General features: G+C 40.2%; 1 protein-coding gene across 11 annotated transcripts in view; it reads left to right on the top strand.

The window, feature by feature from the left end:
- RAPGEF6 (Rap guanine nucleotide exchange factor 6) overlaps window positions 1-24031 on the top strand; it is a 226793-nt gene that overhangs the window by 17221 nt on the left and 185541 nt on the right. The window lies entirely within an intron of this gene.

The following is a 24031-nucleotide window of genomic DNA, read 5'->3' as shown; positions in this document are numbered from 1 at the left end:
AGACTCCACATGCCAGGGTGCTATTCCTAGAGACCTGCACAGATTCAAAATTTGTATCCGTATCTGATCCGTGATCTGCAAACACGGATGCAGATATCCGTTGATATAAAGCGGATATCTGCAGATTTGCAGAGCTCTACCTATTCCTACTTGATATTCTCCTGTTTATACAGCCAAGAACTGCATTAACCCTTTTGGCCACAGTGTTGCGCTGGGAACTCGTGTTCATCTTATCCCATAACATCCAAGTGGTTTCTCCCCCTCCCCCCCGCCCTCCCGAGTCATTGCTTCCCAGGATAATAAATATGGCCTGCATTTGTTTCTTCCTAGATGTTTGATCTTACATTTGGCTATATTGAAACACATGTTTGCTTGCATCTAGTTAATCAAGAGATTGATATAGAGCAATCAATGACTTGTTCTCTTCATTATTTATCAGTCCCCCAGTTTTGGTGTTGTCTGCAAACTTTATCAGTAATGATTTTGTTTTCTTTCAGGTCATTGATAAAAAATGGTAAAAAGTGTAGCGCTAAGCACTGATCTCTGCAGTACTGGAAAGGAGCACATCTGCTCCATGATGATTCCCCATTTACAATTGCATTTTGAGATCTACAGTTAGCCAGTTTTTAGTCCATTGAATGTGTGCCATGTGGATTTTGTATTGTTTTGTTCTAGTTTCTTAATCAAAATGTCATGCAGTACCATGATTTACAGAAGTACATCAATGCTGTTTACCTTTATCAGTCCAACTTGATATTTTTGATTAAATTACAATTTAGTTTGGCAAGAGATTTTCTAAAAGCCCATATTAATTTGGCATTAACTATATAATCCTCCTTTAATTCTTTACTAATCAAGTAAAGATCTACTCTATTTTATCAGCAGTTCCATTATTTTGCCTAGGATTGGTATTAGGCTTACAGGCCTATAATTAACAGAATCACCCTGTTTTACCCTTTGTAAATACTGGCATACACTATCTTTCTTCCAGTCCTCTGAAACTTTCCAGTGTTCCAACACTTACTGAAAATGAACATTAATGGTCCAGAGAGCTCCTCAGCCAGTTCTTTTAAAACACAAGGATACAAGTTATCTGGACCTGCTGATTTAAACAGGTCTAATTTTAGTAGCTGCTGTTTAACATCTTCCTGAGTTACTAGTGGAATGGAAAGTATTTAATCATCCTTTGGTATGAATAAATCATCTGGCTCTTCCCCAAATAGGAACAGAAATGTATTGAATACTTCTGCATTACTATTGACAGTCCTACAATTTCAATCTAGTAATGGATCAATACCATTGTTAGCATTCTTTCTTGATTGTGGCTTGTTTGGCGTCAAGTAAAATGCTCTTAAATAGTTCCCAATTATCAGTCACATTTTTCTGTTTAAAATCTTTCTTCTAGTTGATTTGGGTCAAATCATGATCACTTGCACCTCAGCAACCACTAACTTTTTTCTGTGATCAGTTGCACTTTATCAGTCAGGTTGAGGTCATTTCCCCCATGTTGGATACAACACTTCTTGAGTTAGAAAATTATCATCTATAATTGTTAGCAATTCCAAGAATGTTTTAGTACTAGTGGCACATTCTGGAAGTTTCATATCTCATATTGAAGGTCCCCAATGATTATTATCTTTTACTTACAAGTTAAGTAAGTGCTTAAGGAGAATATCAACCTGTTCTTTGGCATAGTTTGGTGGTGTGCAACGGGTATGAACTAGTATGCCATCTTGTGCTTTCAACATTGGCCCATAAGCATTCCAGAGCACTTACTTCTAAGCTCTGTGACTTGGAAACTGATGATGCTGTTTTTGACAGAGTACCACTCCCCTTCCCCTTTTGCCCACTCAGTCCTTCCCAAATAGGTTATAACCAGTGATTTTAGCATTTCAGTCATGCAGATCTTCTCATCAGGTTTCAGTAATACCAACGAGGTTGAATTTATGCTTATGAAGGAGCAACTCCAATTCTTCTCATTACCCAGACTCCTAGCATTGGTGTTTAAGAAAGTAAAGAATGTCGTCTTTCCATGTCCCTTGACCTTGGTTAATTTTATTCTCAACATCTTGATCTTGTTCGGAGTGCTCATTTGTTCCTCCTTTACACCACCCATTTTGCTGTTAAACTCTTGCTAGTTTAATACCCTCCTGACTAATTTGGCAGGGGATAAGCTGGCTAGAAGATTGGTTCTACTTCTCCTGAGATGGAAGCCATCCAGATTGTACAGCCCTCTCTACCTGTAGAAGGTAGACCAGTATTCCACAACCAAAACCTTATACCACTTGTATAGCCAGCGGTTCAATTAAGAAATCCTGGTAAGGTGTTTTTAATAAAACTGTTATTTAAAAAACAAAACTTCTTGAAAACTTAAAATTGAACTGTCGTCTTCCTAGTTCACAGTCAGCAGTTGAACATTCGGCTTGTTTTTGTAGCTGTGTCACAGCCAGCTCTTGCATTTCTGGAGTCTGAATAAAAAACAATCTTTTTATTACTCTTCCTTCCACCACCAAAACATACAATATCACTAGGCATAGAGAGGAGGATTTGGGAGAGAGTTTGAAATTACACACTGAATTGATTGATTCAGTGGGGGGGAGGGATAGCTCAGTGGTTTGAGCATTGGCCTGCTAAACCCAGGGTTGTGAGTTCAATCCTTGAGGGGGCCACTTAGGGATTTGGGGCAAAATCAGAACTTGGTCCTGCTAGTGAAGGCAGGGGGCTGGACTCGATGGCCTTTCAAGGTCCCTTCCAGTTCTAAGAGATAGGATATCTCCATTAATTTTTTTTTATTATTCTACATGTAATGAATATGGTAGGAGTAGAGGAGGCAGCTTTAGTTCTACACATATGCTTCCTGCTGTAAAAGAAGAGCCCAGGTGCACAAAAGCCAACACAAACATACTTGTCAGCATTTAAAGTGTATAGGAATAGGGTATTTGATATCTCTTCAAATAGGGAGTCCTTGAGAGGTGCTTAATGTGTTCTGTGTTGCAGAACCTGCTAGAAACCCATCAGAACAGCAGCCAGTACATACGTATGTATGGATGTTAAGCCTGGCATTTTTGTGCATATTTAGTAAAGTTATTTGGGACCTAATTGTGCCTGTGTGGTGTCTTCATATCATATTGTTTTGTTATGTAAGATCAAAACCCACAAGTTGGTCAGGAAATGTTGTCTGCAAGAAGTGGCGGGAGGTCAGGGGGGGAGAGCTCAGAGTGAATTTTAGCAGAGCAGGTCTAGCTCTTTACAAACACCAGCTGCCTGTTTGTCTTGGATTCATGCACATCTGAGATGAGTGAATAATACTCCATTTTAACAGAGGAACAAACTTTCACAGAAAGTTTAGTGACCTCACCACAGCCACAGAAGAATCTGGCACTGTTTTGATTGGGAGGCATTTCCTAGTTCTCAGTTCTGTGCCTAACCCACAGCTCAGACTCTGTGTAGTGTTACTGAGTTGTCTTTCCTTATGGCCAAAGGTGACCGTGGCTGCTCAACACAGGAGCTGGCTCCTCTGCAAATTCCAGCTAGGAGAGTGGTTGTGGCCTTAGACCCATAAGGAAGATCTTGGACAACATGGCTCCACATAGCTATGATCAGATTTGTTGCCCTCTCAGAAATAAGAACGAGGAGTACTTGTGGCACCTTAGAGACTAACACATTTATTTGGGTATAAGCTTTCGTTAGTCTCTAAGGTGCCACAAGTACTCGTTCTTTTTGCTGATACAGACTAACACTCTGAAACCTCTCAGAAATGGATGTTCTGGTGCCCATGTTTTGACAAACACCGAAGACCTAGTTGTATGAACCTTTACATTTTAAGTCTCCCAAATCAGAGGCCTGCATTCTTCATGGCATCTCTGATCAGCACTATGTTGCTAATGCTGGTTTTTCTTTTGGTTTTCTAAGCTTCATTAAAGCACTCAAAGATAAATACCTGAATAATTATGTAGACTCTACAGTCAAGTACACTTGTGCTAAGGGGAAAAACTTTTGATATTGGATCTTCTGGTTTTGTCAGCATTCCTAGTAAGAATACGCCTGGAAAGTACTTAACAAGTTCATTAAAGTCTGCTCATTTCAATGAGACTCTAATCCATTACAAATGTGCTACTTTCTTGAAACAAAAGCAATTTTCTTCATTAAAGTGTGCAGTATAGCCATGCTTGATCTTAACAGAATGCTCAAGAGCACTGTGTATGAGCGCAGACACACTTCTCTTGACAAAAAAGGTGGATCCTTGTATTTATTATTATCATAGTCTCCTGAATAGGAATCCTCCATCTCTTCAGATGCAAGCATCACCATCCTAGGATCATTATGTTGTGACCATCATTGAACCATTCTGTTCCCTGTCGCAGATCTTATTTTTCAGCACCTGTGTATGTGTCTGTTGTTTTTAATTTGAATTGATAAGTTGAAAGCCGCTTTGCTAGATGAATTCATTGCCTTGTTTCTAAGAAGCATGTACTTGTGCTGTTTGTTAAAATCCAATATTAGACATGTTCATTTTCAGCAAATAACTGTTAAATGTCTTTGTTCAAAAGCAGAAATGTGCCTTTTAATTCTGTCTGGGACTACTGAAAAAACACTTGAATATAAGAACAGCCATAATGGGTAAGACCAAAGGTCAATCTAGCCCAGTATCTTGTCTTCTGATAGTGGCCAATGCCAGGTGCTTCAGAGGGAATGAACAGAACAGGTAATCATCAAGTGATCCATCCCCAGTGACCCATTCCCAGCTTTTAACAAACAGATGCTATGCAGGGACACCATCATTGCCCATCCTGGTTAATAGCCATGAATGGACCTATCCTCCATGAATTTATCTAGTTCTCTTTTGAAACCTGTTAGTCTTGGCCTTTACAACACCCTCTGGCAGAGTTCCACACATTGACTATGAATTGTGTGAAGAAATACTTCCTTGTGTTTGTTTTAAATCTGCTGCTTATTAATTTCATTTGGTGACCTCCTAGTTCTTGTGTTATGAGAAGGAGTAAATAACACTTCCTTATTTACTTTCTCTATACCAGTCCTGGTTTTATAGACCTATCATCATATCCCCTCTTAGTCGCCTCTTTTCCAAGCTGAAAAGTCCCAGTTTTATTAATCTCTCCTCATAATAAGGAGGTCTGATGTGTGACCTCTTATGGATAAAATTGAATAGCACAGAAAAAGCTTTGCATTAGTTGTTGGACCAATCTCTGGGGTACCATGCTTCAGATTAGTGTTGATTTTCAGAGAATTGAGAAGTTGAGCATGTTGCATAGTGTCCATATCTCTTGACTCCTCCTCACCTTCCCCCCACTTCCCAGTTTGATCCTTAACAGCCTCTGCGTTTTTTGGTATTTGGTGGTGCGCTGTGTGAAAAGTAGATAGGTGGAGCATAGGTAGCTGCATTACCTGGTGGACAGAGCACAGGTTCAGGAACTAGAAATTCCTGAGTACTGATGCAGTCTGTGGCCTTGGTCGCATTGGTGGTTGTTTATCTGTTTTCTCCATCTGTGAATTGGTGATGCATACTTAACTTTCTTTGGTTAGGATTACTTTTCTGACTCTGTTTTATTAATAGGCAGCAGGTTTAAAACAAACTGTATTCTTCATATACATAAATAATTAAAAAGACCCTCATCTTGAAACTGATGAGTTGAAAAAGTGAGTTCAGAATAAACTGAGGTACTATACCTGCATCCACTCCCTTGCCAGTCACATTTATAAAAATACTTGACGGCAAGGGAGTGGGTGCAGGTGTAGTACCTCAGTTTATTCTGAACTCACTTTTTCAACTCATTAGATTTCAAGTTGAGTGTCTTTTTAATTATTTGAGTATATGTATATGAAGAATACAGTTCTCAGTTTGCATCCTGAAACTTGTGTGTGTGTGTGTGTGTGTGTGTGTGTGTGTGTGTGTGTGTGTGTAACATCGGGTCATGGTGTGTGATGCTGGCAGACTAGGTGCCAGCTCATGCCAAGACCCCTATGCCTCAACTCAACACTGACCAATACATACTTGGAAATCAGTCTGGCTCACCTGTGTGTTAGCATTGTTAAAATAGATCTTAAGTTTATAAGAATGTGTTTAGACTTTATGAAATGCCTATAGGATGCTGCAAGTATTAATATCACTTATAACATCTGTACCCCATATTATTAGGTTACATTAAGTGTTTACAATGTAAACCTCTGTAACTGTGTAACTCACCAAATAGGAGGTAATGTAAACTAATGTAAAATGCTGGCTTCCTACAGGATGTGTTAGGTTCTGCCCACAAGAAGACCCATTGAAATCAAATGAGCCATTGTGAAACATCAAAGAACAAAGACTTTAATTGGATTCTCTTCCCCTGCCCCCCCCCTCCAATGAAGAGGAGACGTGCAGTGAACACACCCCATCATCTTGAAATCTGGGAGGAAGGGAATAAAAATTCCTGAGAAGAAGAAACCAGATCTTTATGCTGCTTGGACTCCAAGGGACAAGGATTACCAAGCATAAGTGAAAGATCCCCAGTGCTAGGCTTACATTAGCCCTAAAGGACATATAGAATTTGCTTATTACAGAAGCTTCTATCACCTTTTGGACCCTAAGACTGTAACTCATTTGTGTGTGTATGTTTACCTGCTTTAACCTTGTAAATAACTCTTATTTCTTTTTGTTAAATTAACTAAAGATTTATTAACTATTATACGATTGGCTACAAGTGTTGTCTTTGGTGCAAGATGTAAGGTGCAATTGACCTGGAGTAAGTGACTGACTCTTTTTTTGGGGACTGTGAGTAACCTGAATATTGTTTTGACTTTTGCTGTAAGGGACCGTCTGTTACAAAGGCAAGCTTGTCTAGGTGGCAAGAGAGACTGCAGTACCCAAGTGACTGCAACTGCATGGTTAGGCAGCTATAGTTCTGAGGGCTTACACTTGATGCTTGGTGAAATCTAAGTGTAGCATTCACAACCAGTTTGGGATTTGTGCTCTGCTTCTTAACAGTCAACCTGAGGTTGGTACTCATGCTCTTGAGCCAATCCAGACAGCTTGACAGTATGGAAAAGTTGAGGACCACTGAAGTAGAGCATGCCGTACTTAAGAACAGCAAAATTTTAATTTTCAAACTTCTGGTGATGTGGTTTGTATTTATCTGTTTATAATGGTAGGGTAGATATGGTTCGGTGGTTTTTTGGTGCAGGTAAAGCTAGTGACTCTTCCTGTTAATGAACTTTATCCTATTTTTGACTGGGCGCGCGCGTGTGTGTGCGTGTGTGTGCGCGTGTGTGCGTGTGTGTGAAGAGATTTTAGCTGGAGTGGCTGCAACAGAATTTTGATTATACCAAATCTGGACTGCATTTCTGTTGCACCTCTTAGGAGGAATAGGGGCTGACTAATGTGTGCTCAGCTGCTACTACATGAGCTAGAGAGGCTCCCAGCATAATTTAAGACAGCCCCGGAGGCCTAAGTTATGATAGCTTCGCTGGACTGTCCTCTATGCTGTAATGCTGTGTGCTGTGTCCATGCCTCCCTATGCCAGGGGCGGGGGTCCTTGGAAGTCCGCTTTACATCTGTCTTTGCAGCGCTTGCAGAATCCTTCCCAGCTGAATGTGGGCTCTTTAAGGCCCTTTGAACTGACATAAAGGGTCTGGAATGCAGGTGAGGAAGATCTTGCCTCTGGGGCGTCTGTTGTTTTTATGCTGTTAATGAAAAAGCTGGTAGAATGTTTCCATTTTTACAAAATGCTTCCTTCAATTTCAATCTTGGCACTAGAACTGTGTAAAATAACTGATTTTTCAGTTAACTGTCAGATCTGGGGAAAAAAAAAGTTTCAGGTTGAACCAAAACGGATTTTTTTTTGCAATTTTTAACAATTGAAAAAGTTGGAAAAGCTTAATTTGGGTCCAGCCCAACCTGAAATGAAATGTTTTTATTTTGGGTACTTACAATAAAAGAAAAGGAAATGGAGGGCTAGACCACAAAGCCACAAGAGGAGGTAGTGGTTCTGCTCCCCCTTTATAGGGCACTTAGCTTGCATATGGGAGACCCAGGTTTGAATCCTTGCTCTGGAGCAAGAACTGGAATCCGTGTGTTCCCCTCTGAGAAGAGTGCCCCAACTATCAGGCTATTGGCTTCTCTGGGGTGGACTCTATCTTTCCTCTTGAAGATGTTCCACTTCAGCCCAATGACTATTCAAGAATTTTATACAGAAAGTGAGAGAATGACTCTAGTCCAATAGTTAGGGCACTCACCTGGGAGAGGGGAACACCTGGGATTCCAAACCTGAGTCTCCTGGATTCCAGGTAAGTGCCCTAATCACTGGGTTATTGGGCATAAAGGGGTGAGGGACCATCACAACCACCTCTTCTGGTGGTTTTGTGAATAGCTCCCAAATCTAGCCCCAAAAAATCAAAATGTTTGATAATATAGAAAGAGTTTGTGTTGACACTTCTGACTTTTTTTGTTATGAAAAACAATGAGCAAAAAATCTACATGAATTCACAAAACATTTTAGTTGACCTGAATCTGCATTTTTCAGAGAGAAGAAAGTTTTCAGCTGAAAAATTTTACTCAGCTCTACTTGGCACCTTAACAAGAGACAGACCTGTTGAAAAATCTAATTAGTTATGTTAATTAAAAATATACCTTAACTGGATGCAACATGGTGACTTTTTAGGGGGGGAGGGTCTATAAAAGGCTTTTCATACAGATAATAGAGTTTAATACACCTGCATACAGTGGTTATAAGAGTTCCATCATCCTGATATCAGATCTTGTGTTGACTGTTCTAATATTTATTACACAAAATTTAATTTCCTTCCAGACTCAATATTTTTTATTTGCTCACCTTTATGTAGAAGTTTTTAGTGATGCATAACAAAATCTTAATTGTATGTGATGGTTATATAAATTATGCAGGATTCCTAAACCATTGAAATAAATCCTAGCACTAATATTATGGTGAAAAAATTGCAGCAAAGAGACTTTTTTCTCTGTATTCATAGAATCATAGAAGATTATGGTTGGAAGAGACCTCAGGAAGTCATCTAGTCCAACCCCTTGCTCAAAGCAGGACAAACCCCAACTAAATCATCCCAGCCAGGGCTTTGTCAAGCCGGGCCTTAAAAACCTCTAAGGATGGAGATTCCACCATCTCCCTAGGTAACCCATTCCAGTGCTTCACCACCCTCCTAGTGAAATTGTTTTTCCTAATATCGAACCTAGACCTCCCCCACTGCAACTTGAGACCATTGCTCCTTGTTCTGTCATCTGTCACCACTGATAACAGTCGAGCTCCATTCTCTTTGGAACCCCCCCTACAGGTAGTTGAAGGCTGCTATCATTCTTCTCTTCTGCAGACTAAACAAGTCCAGTACCCTCAGCCTCTCCTTATAAGTCATGTGCCCCAGCTCCCTAATTGTTTTTGTTGCCCTCTGCTGGACTCTCTCCAATTTGTCCACATCCTTTCTGTAGTGGGGGGCCCAAAACTGGACTCAGTACTCTAGATGTGGCCTCACCAGTGCCGAAAAATGGGGAATAATCACTTCCCTCAATGTGCTGGCAGTGCTCCTACTAATGCAGCCCAATTTGTTGTTAGCCTTCTTGGCAACAAGGGCACACTGTTGACTCATATCCAGCTTCTTATCCACTGTAATCCCCAGGTCCTTTTCTGCAGAACTGATTCTTAGCCAGTCGGTCCCCCGTCTGTAGCAGTGCATGAGATTCTTCCGTCCTAAGTGCAGGAATCTGCACTTGTCCTTGTTGAACCTCATCAGATTTCTTTTGGTCCAATCCTCCAATTTGTTTAGGTCACTCTGAACCCTACCTCTACCCTCCAGCGTATCTACCTCTCCCCACAGCTTATTGTATCTGCGAACTTGCTGAGGGTGCAATCCATCCCATCATCAATGAAGGTGTAGAACAAAACCAGCCCCAGGACCGACCACTGGGGCACTATGCTTGATACCGGCTGCCAACTAGACATAGAGCCGTTGATCACTACCAGTTGAGCCCGATGAACTAGCCAGCTTTCTATCCACCTTATAGTCCATTCATCCAATCCCTACTTTGTTTAACTTGCTGGGAAGAATACTGTGGGAGACTGTATCAAAAACTTTGCTAAAGTCAAGATATATCACGTCCACCGCTTTTCCTATATCCACAGAACGAGTTATCTCATCATAGAAGGCAATCAGGTTTGTCAGGCATGATTTGCCCTTGGTGAATCCATGTTGACTGTTCCTGATCACCTTCCTCTCCTCCAAGTGATTCAAAATGGATTCCTTGACAACCTGCTCCATGATTTTTCCAGGGACTGAGGTGAGACTGACCGGTCTGTAATTCCCCGGATTCTCTTTCTTCCCTTTTTTAAAGATGGGCACTATATTTGCTTTTTTCCAATCATCTGGGACCTCCCCTGATCACCACGAGTTTTCAAAGATAATGGCTAATGGCTCTGCAATCACATCAGCCAACTCCCTCAGCACCCTCGGATGCATTAGATCTGGCCCCATGGACTTGTGCATGTCCATCTTTTCTAAATAGTCTTTAACCTGTTCTTTCACCACTGAGGGCTGCTCACCTCCTCCCTATATTGTGCTGCCCAGTGCAGCAGTCTGGGAGCTGACCTGTATTAGTCTTGGTTCCACCGTGCTTGAGATACCTGTGGCAAAACAGCAGCTGTTCTGTTACCTTGATAATGGTGTATAGTGCATACATAGGGGAGCAAATATAGATTAGACAAAAGGATCACTTAGAGTGAGAATTGTACATATTGTGTGGAGGCTACTTGTATTATATATGGGAAAATCAATTGCTCTGATAATGGGACATAATAGTTGCACAAAATTGGATTAATATTTCTACAGCAAGTAGTGGTGACTGGATGGTAAACCGCTTTCAACAACCTATTTTTATCTGGAATATGTTTATCATCTAGTTTAAGGTTGCAAGTGTGTATTGCAATCTCTTCCTCATAAAGAAGCAGGGGTCTTCTAAAGACCTCCTATTTTTTTACCAAAGTGCTTCAATTGTTATAAAAACTTGATGCACTTATCTTAGTTTAATCTTGCAATTTTGGAATTGACGTCTCTAACTTCAGAGTGTAAATAAAGTATATTTGGCCAAAAAAGCTGCTACAAGTTCAAGTGCTTGTGCTGTATAAAAGAAATTGGTGATCTTGGTCAAGTGCCTATATTGCAATTGGTGATGGCCCATGTGCTTGGAGACTGAAGTGCCCATTTCACTCCCTTTCTTTTCAGATAAGTGCTAAAGCGTGTTAATGGGATGGTGTCTGGAAATATAGAGTGCTCTACTTTTCTAAACTTTATCTGATAGATTCATCATGTGCTTCACATCTAAAATACTTTGCTCTTCCTATATGTGCAGAACTCTCATTAGGAATTCTACACTTGGAGGGCAATTTTGCTTTTTAATTAGTTTAGAGCTTAAATGCTGACACCAAATAACTTTGAAATTAAAACAACAAAGAACCCGTCTCTGGAATCTTGGTGGTGGTGGTTAATTTAAATGCCCATCCCTCCCATTTTTTATAAATGTAGTTTGTCCTGAGGTATGATCAAGGTTGAGACTGGACTTCAGATACTCAAAACTCTGTATAAGCTGCCCACTTTAAATCTCATTTCTCTGATTCTGAATGTTAGCTTTCCAACTGAAGGGTCTCAGTTCTTGCTATTTTACTTTACTGCATTGAGAGAGACCTCATCCTTTTGATGACAGCCTGGCAGCAGAGCTATAAAATAATTAAACATTTTGATACCATATTACCAGTTCCTGTATCATCCTCTTAGCAGCTCCAGTTGCATCCTCCAGAACCAGTTTATTTAATTTCATGACTCTGTTGTGGGATGCTAGAAGAGAATTGTGAAGTAAATCCAGAAGTGACACGTTATGTGGAACTTGAGAAAATACTATTTTATTTTTCCAGTTTTAGTTCTGCTGCTGCCTAATCTTTGGTTCTCTGCTCTTATGGCATGAGGTTCAACTGCATGAACACCTGAGGTTCAAACCACCAGTGACACTTCACATCACTACCAAGGGCAGCCTGTTGCCCTTTTGTGAGTGGGGAACAGGGAATGATTAAGAAACAAGTATTATGGAGTGGGGAAGATAGAAAAAGAGCAAGGGGAGACAAAAAGAAAGGAAAAGAAAAGATGGTAGCAACTGTTACCAGGGCATGGTATGAGAGATGAGGATAGGAACTTTATTTTTTCATATAAATAATGTGGCAGTGCCTAAAGCCATTAGCTCTATTATGCTAGCCACTGTTTTATCACACAACAAAGAAATTCCCTGCCCTGAAAAGCTTACTCTGTAAGTATATCAGTCGTGTGTGTGTGTGCGCGCGCGCGCGGGCAGAGAGGTGGCTCGGAAGGTCAATTACATTATTCCTTTTTTAATTAATATATATTAAATAGAAGAGATGAGTTAATTTTATGTGTTAGAATAATGAGGAAAAACTTTCACAGTGGGCAGTGTCTTAGTATATTATATTAGTCTGTTATAGCTCTAATTTGTGATTCTATAATATTCCATTGGCAAGTACCACTGTTCCTTTTGTTTAAAAGTAACAGAGTATTTATTTTAGAATATGTTTTTTGGCTACTTTTTACTCTGATCTTCCCACCTTCTGTTCTGTTCTGGTAGTGTTCTCCCCTTCAAATGTTGTCCATCAATCTGGTCCTCCTCTTCTCTCCCGCACCCCTGAGCATCCTCTCATGCTGCTAGAACCAGACCCCTGGATGGCTAGAAAGCCCAGAAATCTCTAGAAATAACTGGAAACGAGGAGAGAGCTAGCACCATGTGACAAGCCAGCTTTCTTTGGTTCACCAATCTATTGTTTGGACCACAGTTTGGGATCCATTTGTACCACTTTGGAGCGTGGTGCTTGATTTGCACCATTGGGGAGCGTGGTGCTTTACAGGTACATTAGGCTTTACCCTGATGAGCTTACAATTCATGTTAGACAAACTTAGGTTGATAGAAAAGTGGGAGGTAGTAGTAAAAATGGAAAGGGAATACTGTCTTTGGGAGTGTTATGTTCAAGGAAAGCAGATTAAATATACATTTTTGTGTATAGGTTTTCTTTGTAAATTATCATCCTCTGTTAGAGAGGTTAATGCCAGGATATTGTCTGAAGAACATAATACTAGCTCTGAAGTTGTTGAACCAGTTTATTTCATACAAACACTTCAGGGTGGAGTCTGCTCAGGCAGTGACCTCTAGCAGCAAATCTCTGCAGACTCTTGTCTCAGTTTTATAAGATGTACCTCAAGTCATTTTGAGCCTACTCATGTATGTGTTACCTACTGTACCTCCATCCTAAGACAGGACATTATTGCACTCCTTGCTATTATTACTTTGGCTATTTCATTCTGCAGACGACTCTGTAAGACATCTTCGTATGGCCCCCCTATTCTGCAAAATCCAGTCCCTCGCTGATTGAGTCTCGGTGTTTAATTCAGTACACTTTCAAGCTTTTTTGGGTCACCACTGGATCATTTTGTGAGTTGCTGCTTGTGTTTGGGGCTTGAAAAACTGTTCACCAATGTTGAGCAAGTGGGCTTCAATTGTTGGTATTTTTTGTGTGTGTTATAAGCTTTCATTAAATTAAAAAGTTGACAGCCCTGACTAGGGAAGGGTGTGGGGCAGTTCAGCAAGGAAGTGTTGATTTAGTACATCTCATGCTATCCCTCTTGGCCAGGGCGAATCCTGTGGAGTATAGTGTTTAACTTTGAACATAGTTCTTTCCTGGTGTAAACTTCAAAGGAGGCATGGCCTGCCTTCCATCTGGCAGAAAATGTGTAGATTTCAATTCTTGCACCAACCTCAATGAACATGTCCCTAAGTAGTTAAACTTGTGGAGAGAGAATAGCACCTAAAAAGTGTCCTAAAGAATTTAAATTTATTATTTTCTTCTCTTTATCACTTACACTATACGGAAAGAATTTGGGAGTAACTATTTTTATAATTGGCCTTAAGCAGAGAATAAAGGAAATCAGGCAGATTCCAGTCTTCTATGAATTAAGAGAAGGGGACGCAAGGAAAAACATGAACCACACTGAGTAACATTTCCTCTTTCCTGTTCCACCCCTGAACGGATGACAGTAAAGTCTTTATTGAGAGTGACAGGATTCCTAAATACAAGATGCATTCCATCTGTACAGAGGTGCATGCTGAGACAGCATAAGGCAGGCAATCACAGAAGACTGGAAGGAAGCCTGCCATTTGTTTCTTATGTAACCTTCTGTCTGTGCTCCAAGAAATGCTTTTTTTGCTTTTCTGAAAGCTGTGTATCTAAATTTGAGGAATCTACTACATGAGCCAGAGGAATTCAGCTTTTGTCTAACATCAAGTTAAAGCCCCTGCAATTCTGTTCCATTTTATGTTTTTAGCCCTATCTTACTATATCCCCTCCTGGTTCTCTTCTCCCATTTTTTTTGGGCAGCGCTAGCCCATTGTGGTCTGCAGCAGAGGGAGATTGTGGCAGCTTTCAACTGTGCTACCTCCTCCCTGACAGACTTTCTTCCTTATGTATACAGGCAAGGTCTGCACTAGCACTTGAGTGACAGATATTTGGTAAGACTATTACTACCATGTTGGCTTAATTGCTGTCTTAAAAGCAGAATGTAGTATAATAAAGTGGCTTCATTTTTGTTAAACTGAAAAGGATTTTTAAAAACACTGTTTTTTTTTTTTAAATCGCATATAAAGAGAGCATCAAAAGTATCTCTTTAAATGTTTCTTGTTTTTATCCTAAATATCATGAATGCCAAACCTGGTTTTTGGTTCTCCGGGAGAATCCTTTGAGGGATTTGTTCATCGTTGTGAGCTCTGACACTGTAACCAAAGGGGGTATTGATAAAGTTACAACCCAATGCCTGTATCCTTATTCTGAAGTTTCATGCCCTCTCACATTTTCTGTCCTAAACTTATCCATTTGCTTTCTGTTGAGCTGTGGAAATGATGCAGTGTAGCATTGTTAAGGTTTTTTCATCTGGAAAAGTAAGTGTGTGTGTATTCAGAATTTACCATTATCATATTATCTATGACCAGCAAATTCTGACTCTCTACCCCTAGAAGGTTGTTCACTAAAATGAGAGGTGGAGGAAGTTAGAGATGGGGGAGATAATAGGAGGCAATGGTGCAAAACTTTTGAAAGTTGATTAGCCTTATCTGTTTGAGTGATGACTAGACAGGGATAAACTCTTCCTCTTTAAGGGGCAAGCTAGGAGTCTCACTACTGAGGTAAGAAATTTAACTTATTAAAAGCTAACTTGAATAAACTTCAAAGAAGGCTGTCTAAATCACTTTTAGCCCTAGGACAGTAATAATTTGTGCTTCAACAAGTTTCCTGGATTAATAAACAAACTTCGACTGTTCTGCATTGTTTGGCACATTGCTGAAGAGAAATAATACGTAACAGTAATCCTTTCTTGGCAGTAGCTCTTGGTACATCAGTTACAGCACTACATTCCACTCTTGGAAAAACCCAATTCCTGGTCATAACATTTTTTAAGGAAATGCTATTGACAAACCCAGAGATGCCTCTAAAATGGTCACTTCCACAATTACTGTATTTGTTTTCCTTACTAGTAATTTGGAGGTTCTCTTGACTGTTTACATAAAAATAGCTTGGAGTAAGAGCTTCTTATTTACTATAGTGAAAATGAAAAAAACACCAACCAGAACTGCACTGTCAGGTGTCCTGCCCACTTTTCAGATGTTTCTGGATTCTAGTAAACCTAACCCCCTGACAGTTCACAACTCCACCCACTTCCCCCTGTTTACCATCCAGTGAAAATAGATTCTACCCACCAACTTCCCTTTCTTCAGTGACTGAAGACTCCATCCACTCTGCTCCACCTCTAGATTTTTTTTTTCCTCCACGGATCTGTAACTTCTGTTTCCTGATGAGCCTCCTAACTGGTATAATAAAAGCCCTCAAGTTCCAGTAACATCTTCATTAATTTTTTTAGACTAGTTTTTATAGACTGAAGCATGTACATGGATGTAACATTTGAAATAAAGTAATAGAAATATCAGGTTTTTAATTTTAGAGTGAGGAAAGTACAGAACATAGGGAAGGGTTAAAAAAAATCTGATAAAACTCACATAGATGTATGTGGCTTTCCTCCCCCCCTCCCCAGCCCTAGGTAGATTTCAGTTGTTTTGGGAAGGGAGGAGTATCCAAAGAGGGTGTTGTAAAGGAATGGAGTAGAGATGGGAGGATAGGCTAATAGGGTGGGGTTGTGGGGAAATTGTTTAAAACTGACTAGCTATTTAGTGTGTTTCCAATAATGTTGTTGCGTTTTGATATACTCCCTTTTGTAGTGATAGAGCTTTACTTTCTTTTATGCTATTTTTTTCTTCATTTTGGTGTTCTTGGTACCCTTTCTACTATGATTAGGGCTGCATGTTTTCCATAGGAGGTGAGGGGGAAGTCAGTTACTGTAATTTTTTTTCTATTTGTCCCTGACTTTTTTTTCCTTTCTGTGTTTTTTTTTTTTTTTTTCCCCCCCCAAATGGTGTCTGATGAATTGCCAGGCCAGGTGAGGAAAAAGACGCAGGATAACAAGCCTTTCCTGCCCTGCTACGCAGCACTCACCTTGGGCAATGATGGCTCCTGTTTTGTGCGTGAAAGAGACAGAGAAACCTGAGTTGTTCTGTGACTCCGTGGACTAGGTTGTAATGCCTGGAGTGGGGTGCCAGGCAGGCCGAGCCTCGCGGGTAACAGCAGCTGCTGCCCACCGTGAGTGCAGTGCACCAAGATGGGCTCATCTTCCAACCCCTAATCCTGGTCTCCCCTTCTCACTGGGCAGGATTAGGGTTGCAGTGCTGGGATGGAGGATGCTGCAGCTGCAGATGGGTAGTATCCCCGGGTGGATCACGGAGGGCTCCATTTTTAAATGGGAAATCAGTAAGCAGTCATGGTAAATTTAGTAAATTTATTGTGGTTCCTCTTCTTCTTCTTCTTTTTTTTTTTTTTTAGTGGGGGAAAAAAATGCCATGACAAATCAGCAGCCCTAACTAGGACTCTTAAGATTATCAGCCTGGTTTGTTTAACTAGCATTATTTTTTGAAATTGAATTGTACATATTATAAAAATTCCCAATCTTGTTTTCAGTTTTATACAAACTGTATAAATGAAACTGATGTCCATTAATGTGATTAAAAATTTTCTGTAGAACAGCTTGTTAGTATGAAACTACATTGAATTTCCAAAAACATACTATCTATTTCCACTAGGTGGCCACCTAACCTGTGATTAATCTATAGATGGATCAATTGAGTAGAAATGTGATTAAATCCATCCTCCTATGGTTTCTCAGCTTTCTAGAAAAAAATTTTATACAGAAAGCTAACTTTTATAGAAGTGATGGCGTCTGCGCAATTAGGAATAAAAGAAATTATAACCAATTCACATAAATCTTTTTGCAGAAAACTTTCCTAAAAAATAAGTCCATATATGACATGATGGGAAAAGAATCTGGATAGACAAATTACGCTACATGGAAGGGGGTTTGATCTAGAAAAGTAGACCAGCCATCTGTCCGTAGTATGATGAAAGAAAATTTCTTTAAGATACTGTTTCAGTGGTACCTCACACCTGTCAGGTTAAAAATTATATATAGATTGAATGGGGATAAATGTTGGAGAAGTTGTGGTGAAAGGAGACTTTATGCAAATATGATGGACATATCCTGTTGTTGGAGAATATTGGGATGGAATTCATAAACAAATATCGCAAATTTGTTGAATATTTGTTACCAAGTGATCCTTTGGTTAGCCTCCTGGGGCTTCCAGCAGAAATGGTCACACAAAAGGAAATGAAGAACTAATCTCTCATCTTCCAGTAGTAGCTACTAGGGTACTGAGAGCATCTCATTGAAAAAAAAGGAAAATAGTCCAACTATAGAGGAATGGTTTAAAAAAAACCTGGGTGGTTGTTACAGAAGAATTTAAATACCAATTACATACCCAGAAACATAGATGGAGGACAAATACATACTTAGATATTTGGTTACTGTTTATTTAATATTCAGAAAAAGTACATTAATCTGGAAAAGAAAAAAAGCACACCTGTCCAGTTTTAATATTAACATTCGCTAGACATGCCTCTTCTGTTAGATATGTGTTAGAGATTTCACTCAACTTAATAACATGTCATAGGTGGTGTAATGATACTTACTTTGTAATATGGTAACACCTGATGTATAGATTGATGTCTATTACTATATAATGTCTCTTTAAACAAAAGCTCACTGTTGTAACAATTGTTTTATTTCTGATACTTACAAGGCAAGGATTTGTAAACCTGTTAATACTTCCTAAATACATAGTAAAAAAACCAAGAGCCACCTGTATTAGTAACTTGTATTAACATGTAACCTCCTGACAAATGTATTGTTTGAGTTCTGTTATAAGAGGCTATTTTAAAAAAAGTGTTATACATGACGTTACTGGTGGAAACTCATCAAAATAACGTGCGTAAAATTTAATTTCATCAGCAGAAATGATTCAACATTGACAGCAATGTTTGCATACACCCAACGTGTTGGGGTGTGTGTAGGTGTGGGGTGGGGGGAATGTTTAACTGTCTATAAACCATTGCCTTTTATGAACTTATTGCTTTAATTAAGGCAGAAGTTGGAGCCTGTAGATCCAATATATTCAAAATACTGTAGCAAAAGCAAGAAAATAAATTGACAATCCCAATGGACACATTCTGTAGATTAACCTTCCTACTCCATGGCATGCCAATAATTTTTCATGTTACCCACATCAAAGAAATAGTTGATTCTTTAAAATGAAAGAATTTTTAGGGAAAGAGTAGTGACTGATCTCTGTAAACACTTCTAGCTTGTAGTAGCCTATGAGTAAGTAGGCTATAAATACAACTAAGTGGAAGGTCTATGGAATGTGCGGTGAACAGCATTGACTTTTAACTAGTAGCCTAGTCAACATAGGTCAGACTCATTACACTGTTGATGTGTAATGATACTGAGAAGATATGAAGGGCTAACTTAGCTTCCTCTCATCTTCCTGCTCTACCCTAGTATAGGTGGTGGTCTCATCTCTGCAGGCACACTTCTCTCAACAGTCTAAAGATGAAATGTGTGAGATGCCTCTGAAATGAGGGATATTGTCCTACAGTTGAACCACCTTGAAAAAAAGTTTTGCCTCATTCATCCATTAACCTTTTATTTGTCAGGTACCTAAATAAGGTAGTGGTAGGATTCCAGGCAGTTCTTGGTCCTGTTTCCCAGCTGCAACCATTTCCGAACTGGTGCTGGCATGTGTGAGCTTCAGCAGATTGTTTGGCTTGGCCCTCAGTGGCAGGGTAGGAGGGTGGGATGAAAGGACAGATGGCTCAGCTTCACAGTTGCATGTGGTGCCTGGCAAATCAGAGCAGCAGTAAGAGAGACAGCCAGTGGGGTGACGTTTCCCACATGGGTTCAATCACCCCTCCAAGGAGCAGGGAGGTGCTGAACTAGCTCTCTAAGGGCTGGTCCACACTAACCCCCCACTTCGAACTAAGATACTCAACTTCAGCTACCGTTATTCGCGTAGCTGAAGTCGAAGTATCTTAGCTTGAACTTACCGCGGGTCCACACACGGCAGGCAGGCTCCCCCGTCGACTCCGTGTACTCCTCTTGCGAAGCAGGAGTACCAGCGTCGACGGCGAGCACTTCCGGGATCGATTTATCGCGTCTAGACAAGATGCGATAAATCGATCCCAGAAGATCGATTGCTTACCACCGGACCCGGGGGTAAGTATAGACGTACCCTAAGTGGTTGGCCTATTACTTGTACATATGGCTGTCTGGTCTTTGCAGCTGTTGACCTGTACAGACAGCAGGACAAGAATGTATGATGTTTTGGGGGCAGGGCATGACGTGACACCTCAAACCTGCAGAAATAAGTGCAATGCAAAGCATAGCTCTTGAAAGAGATTTTTTGAGAAGATGGGATGCTTGGATCTCTTTATTCAAACGATGAGAAAAAATCTAGGGTGGATCTGGTAGCCTCATCTGAAGTTGCCTGTGAGAAGTGATATCTGCAGGAACTTGAACTATCTTTTCCACTGTTACTCTAAGACCACCTTTACCAATCAAATCATTTCATATGGAGTTGTAATGAAAGGACAATTTGTAATTTTGCAGGGTCATTCCTGATTGTTAAAACTGTTTCCGTCAAATATTATCTTATCTTCACTCCTGGGCAAGTCTCCCTTTGAGCTGATGTAGTCGTCTGTACAACAGTAGAAATGATGTAATGTTCCTGTTGCAGTGGTATTTAAGCATTGGTGTAATTAGCTTCACCTCCCCTCTTCCCCTCACCCCCCATTTGGACCTGGCACTACTCTTTCTCCTAGTACAGGAGGATTGGGAGAATGGGAAGAACTTAGTTACCCTCTAAGGCAAACTTTTTTTTTTTTCCTAGCTGTGAGCTGGATCTGAGGTCTGTGGAAGCAAGTCTGCTTTGCCTTCCTAGACTCATGTCATGTTAGAGTGAGTGTGTGTGTTGTGAATGGAAACAATTAAGACAGATGCCTGGTTCGTAAACAAGCCCATCAGCAGGAGATCTCTCAGGCAAGAACTTATTAATTCCTAAAGTATAAAAGCCTTTTTATAACACACAACTTACATTTAAAAATGAGTTTATCAGGTTGTTTTTCCATAACGTATGCCAAATTAACTGTTCAATGAAAAATATTTACTTTAAAGGTATATTCCTTTATAACCTTAATCATAAGTAGAACTATTAGAAGATAGGACTTCAGTGCCTTGCTTGGTTTCAGCCAGACTCGCTAGCCTGCTGCAAACCCAGACCTAGGTCTGAATCACGTCCCCTAACAGCTGTAGGCCTACCTGAAAGCAGCTAACTGAGGTGTTCTGGTCTTTAACACTCAGATGCCCAACTCCCAATGGGGTCTAAACCCAAATAAATCCATTTTACCCTGTATAAAGCTTATGCAGGGTAAACTCATAAATTGTTCGCCCTCTATAACACTGATAGAGAGAGATGCACAGCTGTTTGCCCACCCAGGTATTAACACATACTCTGAGTTAATTAATAAGTAAAAAGAGATTTTTATTAAATACAGAAAGTAGGATTTCGGTGGTTCCAAGTAGTAACAGACAGAACAAAGTAAGTCACCAAGCAAGATAAAATAAAACACGCAAATCTATTTCTAGTCAAACTGAATTCAGATAATCTCAACCTTAGAGATGCTTCAGTAAGTTTTTTTTTTTTCATCAGACTGGACACCTTCCAGGCCTGGGCACAATTCTTTCCACTGGTACAGCTCTTGTTCCAGCTCAGATGGTAGCTAGGGGATCCTTCATGATGGCTCTCCCCTTTGTTTTGTTCCACCCATTTATATATCTTTTGGCAGGAATCCTTTGTTCCTCTGGGTCTCCCCCGCCCTCCCCCCTTCTCAGTGGAAAAGCACTAGGTTAAAGATGGATTTCAGTTCAGGTGACATGATCACATGTCACTGTAAGACTTCATTACCCCTTGCCAGCACACACACATACAGGAAGACTTGCAGGTAAAACAGAGCCATTTGCAGTCAATTGTCCTGGTTAATGGGAGTCATCAAGATTCCAGACCACCATTAATGGCCCACACTTTGCATAATTACAATAACCCCTCAGTTATATTTCATATTTCTAGGTTCAGATACAAGAGTGGTACATTTATACAAATAGGATGATCACACTCAGTAGATTATCAGCTTTGTAATGATACCTTACAAGATACCTTTTGCATGAAGCATATTCCAGTTACATTATATTCACTCATTAGCATATTTTTATAAAATCATATAGACTGCAACGTCACAGGGACAATAGGATTGAGGTCTGTTATTTCTCACCTCTGTATTTTATTTATTTATTTAAAAACATTTTTGCTATTAACAAGCATGTTATCTCTGGAGATACACATCCACAGTTTGAGAACTGCAAAATTAAGCATCTCTGATGGTATCTTCTAGACTGAGCATTGAGTCCCATTGGGTAAATAGAAAGATTAAACTAAATAATCTATACAGAAGCACCTGGAACCCCATAAGATTGGGTCCCTAACCCATGAACTATTGAAACTCATTTACAAAACTTTTCTTAAACATTACATGAATATATTGTTTCATACTATAGAATTAGAATTTATAATCCCTATTCCCTGATGAGATATCTTTGAGCTATAATGTATCTTGATTAAAACTATATTTAGATAGGTTTTTCCCCTCAAAAAGCATTTTATAAAAAAAATCTGATTTTTATTTTATTTTTTTAGAAATCATTTTTTATCCACCCTGAGAAGAGATCATTATGATAATCTTGTCTGACCTCCTGTGTAGTTTGAACGTACTTGCTGTGCAAGAGTTAAACCAGGTTTAGTGAGGAAGGTGTAATAAAATCCCTGACTGACTTCTTGAACAGAAGGATTGTAAAATATTCTTATTAAGTAACTTTGCCATCTTAAATTTTAAAATACAGCCATTTTGCTCTTGGCATTGTATAATTGCTTTGGTAACTTTCCTATCTGACAATCTTTCACTAGGACTTCCCTGAAAACCGGCCTCCCTCATGCATTCTTTTACCCACAAAAGATGTAAACTGCAGAAAACATAGACCCTTTTTAATATTGGCATAAACCATATTCTCACTATCTTAAAAATTGCCAACAGGGAAATAAGTATCCTTTTAACATTCATATATCTTGATGTAAATAGGTTTTTGAATTAAACTGGAGGTTTCTTTTCTTTTTAGGAGTTATCTATTGTTAGTTAATACTTTGTTTTCCTAGTGCTTGTGTCACTTTTAAAATGAAGGAGCACAATAGATTTTATTCCTTCAAGCATATAAACAAAATGGCTATTTAAAAGTCTGGCTGGAGTGGACCAGATCAGTAGAAGTGTCCATGCATATGAGCAGTCTGAGTGGTCATTTGTATGTGCAGTCACTGTGACTTTGCACTTTTTTATATATATAGTATAAAAAATAACTAGCCTCCTAGCTCCCACCTAGCCAATACGACTTTTTAAGCATCTGTTTTCAACAGCTGTCTACAGATTATATAGGCAGAGCTAGTAGTAGTAAGGTTGCCAGACATGTCTCGTAAGACCCTGTTTTTAGTTTCTTATAACTTTTTGTGAAACTTTAACCATTTAGTCTGAAATTTTCCATGCCAGGTGTCTGCCTCAGGCTGCCTCTTTTTCCCGCCAGAAAACTTCAACCAAAATGGCCTACTTGTTTCTGAGAACAAGGCTAGAGGAGGAGACATTGTTTTGCCCCTGTTAAAAATAATACTGGCAACTTTTTCTTTGAACAGTTTTAGCTTTGGAGCAGGGACTTAAAATTTGGTAAGGAAATACGGTGTCTTTATGTCTGAGTTGTATAGGGTTACCGTTCGTCCGGATTTACCCGGACATGTCCTCCTTTTTGTGCTAAAAATAGCGTCCGGGGGGAATTTGTAAAGCACTCAAAATGTCCGGGATTTCCCCCCTCCCCCGGCAGAGCAGAGCGAGCGGCTGGGAGGGCTGCAGGAAAGTCCCGGGCTGGACTCAGGAGCAGCTGTAGAGGAGCTCCGCCCTGCATTCTGAGCAAGTGTATCAGCACAAAGTGCAGCCCTCCCCTTTTGCAACTGGGAGCGGTTTCTGCCATGCAGCGTAGCAAAACGGGAGCGAGAGCACTTTGTGCTGATACAAGGGCAGCTCTCCCCTGCAGCCCAGTCCGGCAGCACTGTGCAGGGCCAGGGACCAGGTTTTGTTGTGCTGGGGAGCACAGCCACGTGTCCGGCTGGCACAGAGCCCAACACCCTGTTCTGAGCAGCAGGGTAAGGGGGCCAGGGGGCAGGAGAAGGGGCAGGGAGGTTCTGGAGGGGGCAGTCAAGAAACGGGGGGGGGCTTTTTGGGGGGAGTGGAGAAAGTTTTGGGCAGTCAGGGTACAGGTAGGGGGTAGGGTCCTGGGGGGCAGTTGGGGGGGGTCTTAGGAGGGGGCAGTTAGGGGACAAGGAACA

Source organism: Trachemys scripta, chromosome 8 (assembly GCF_013100865.1).
Source record: "Trachemys scripta elegans isolate TJP31775 chromosome 8, CAS_Tse_1.0, whole genome shotgun sequence".
Taxonomy (NCBI): Eukaryota; Metazoa; Chordata; order Testudines; family Emydidae; genus Trachemys; species Trachemys scripta.
This window is presented reverse-complemented; position numbering and strand designations above follow the sequence as displayed.